This window comes from Schistocerca cancellata, unplaced genomic scaffold (assembly GCF_023864275.1).
Source record: "Schistocerca cancellata isolate TAMUIC-IGC-003103 unplaced genomic scaffold, iqSchCanc2.1 HiC_scaffold_263, whole genome shotgun sequence".
Lineage (NCBI taxonomy): Eukaryota > Metazoa > Arthropoda > Insecta > Orthoptera > Acrididae > Schistocerca > Schistocerca cancellata.
In genome coordinates, this window is record NW_026046285.1 from 15001 (window position 1) to 17500 (window position 2500).

Here is a 2500-nt window from a genome sequence, read left to right on the forward strand (position 1 = left end):
TACTGGCAGGATCAACCAGGGAGCTGCGTCAACTAGAGCTGAGCAGCCGGCCGCCCGGGAGTGTGTCCCGGGGGCCCGCGCGAACACGCAAGCGTCCGCTCAATTATTCTGCAAACAGGAGGAGGCTGGGCTCCCCTGCACAATACACCTCGAAACCCTCTCAGGTCCCGGCGGCGCGCAGCGCCGTCCTAAGTACTTGGTCGGGTTCGAGAGAGGCGCAATCGCCCGGAGTTAGGCGAGTAGACGCTTTAGGTGCGACCACCCGTGCTCCCAACTGAGCTTGCCGCTGCCGACAGAGGCCCGGGAGCGTGCTGTCGTGGCATTGCCGGCGGGAGACAACACGCGCCACCTACGGTGACCGGCAGCTCCAACGCCAGCGCCACAGAAGGGCAAAGGCCCCACGTGGGTGCCGAAGCGAACTCTCCCAGCACAGCGCACGTGCCAACACGTCCGCACAACTGCGATACAAACCACCAGCGAGAACCGCTGGGGCGACCGAGCAGCAGACAGCGTCGCGGCGCCGAGTGCCGGGCGGCGGCGCATCCTCAACGCACACAGTCCTCAATCGGACCAGCACACTGCAGATGTCCACCGCGCTTCGCACCGGGTCCGCGAGGACCCACTTTGGCTGCACGGCGCCGCGCGCAGGGTGCCCCGGCGCGCAGCTGCGCCGCCTGCCGCGTCCGTCGGCCGGCGCGCCTGCCACTGGGCGCCCCCACCAGCCGGCTGTAGCGCGTGCGCCCACGCACCGCGCGGCCAGCACGCCGGGCGGCCCCCCCTCACCGGCCGGGGACAGTCCCACCCACCCACAGCCGCGTATCGCTTCACACCCAGATTCACATTCACGTTCGTTGGTATGGTGGGGACCGCTTCGTAGCTGTACCGATCGTTGCCCTCACAGATGTACCTCCAGCAAGATCAACCGCACCACAACGGGTTACCAGTTGTTCATTTGCGTAACGTCACCAGTAAACGTACACGTCCATCCCCGTTTGCAAAGTCAACTATTATTGCATGCCTGCCTGTCAGGTGTCAAGACACACTACATTCGCTCACATCCACGCAACAAAATGTGCCCGACTAGAGGGCACGTGGAAGGTGCCCCCGTACATATGCGATCTCCATTGCGCGACCAACTGTCAACCGGCCTCTGTAGCATGTCGCAGATGTGGAACGCGGGGCACCGTGCTATCACATTGTGTGAGAAGAGACTACTACGTCTGCATACACGCGCCACTACATGAACAGACGGCTCATGCTGATCGCCATCCACTGCGTCCATTACTCCCACACGTCTCTATGGCGTACCACACTGCAATGCAGCTGTTATGGGGAGATGACACATAGCTGTGTACACAACATTCTGAGCCGGTTGCGGTTGGACAACAATACATTAATGTAACGTGTCATATGCCAATTACAGAGCAGGGTAAGGCACAACGTGGGTTAGGTTAAGGCACAACGTGGGTTAGGTTAAGGCACAACGTGGGTTAGGTTAAGGCACAACGTGGGTTAGGTTAAGGCACAACGTGGGTTAGGTTAAGCCACAACGTGGGTTAGGTTAAGCCACAACGTGGGTTAGGTTAAGGCACAACGTGGGTTAGGTTAAGGCACAACGTGGGTTAGGTTAAGGCACAACGTGGGTTAGGTTAAGGCACAACGTGGGTTAGGTTAAGGCACAACGTGGGTTAGGTTAAGCCACAACGTGGGTTAGGTTAAGCCACAACGTGGGTTAGGTTAAGCCACAACGTGGGTTAGGTTAAGCCACAACGTGGGTTAGGTTAAGCCACAACGTGGGTTAGGTTAAGCCACAACGTGGGTTAGGTTAAGCCACAACGTGGGTTAGGTTAAGCCACAACGTGGGTTAGGTTAAGCCACAACGTGGGTTAGGTTAAGCCACAACGTGGGTTAGGTTAAGCCACAACGTGGGTTAGGTTAAGCCACAACGTGGGTTAGGTTAAGCCACAACGTGGGTTAGGTTAAGCCACAACGTGGGTTAGGTTAAGCCACAACGTGGGTTAGGTTAAGCCACAACGTGGGTTAGGTTAAGCCACAACGTGGGTTAGGTTAAGCCACAACGTGGGTTAGGTTAAGCCACAACGTGGGTTAGGTTAAGCCACAACGTGGGTTAGGTTAAGCCACAACGTGGGTTAGGTTAAGGCACAACGTGGGTTAGGTTAAGGCACAACGTGGGTTAGGTTAAGGCACAACGTGGGTTAGGTTAAGGCACAACATGGGGGTAGATTGCGGTACAAATTGCGTTACATTGCGGTGCAAATTGCGTTACATTGTGGTGCAAATTGCGTTACATTGCGGTGCAAATTGCGTTACATTGCGGTGCAAATTGCGTTACATTGCGGTGCAAATTGAGTTACATTGCGGTGCAAATTGAGTTACATTGCGGTGCAAATTGAGTTACATTGCGGTGCAAATTGAGTTACATTGCGGTGCAAATTGAGTTACATTGCGGTGCAAATTGAGTTACATTGCGGTGCAAATT

The 2500-nt window shown here is 56.2% G+C and overlaps 1 non-coding gene across 1 annotated transcript in view; it reads right to left on the reverse strand.

Annotated features, from left to right (window-relative positions):
• Window positions 1-22, reverse strand: part of LOC126113869 (small subunit ribosomal RNA) — a 1909-nt gene extending 1887 nt beyond the window's left edge. Inside the window, exon 1 of the ribosomal RNA XR_007524948.1 lies at window positions 1-22. This exon is cut by the window's left edge and continues 1887 nt beyond it. This is a non-coding gene — a ribosomal RNA (small subunit ribosomal RNA).
• Between the last annotated feature and the right edge of the window lie 2478 nt (window positions 23-2500).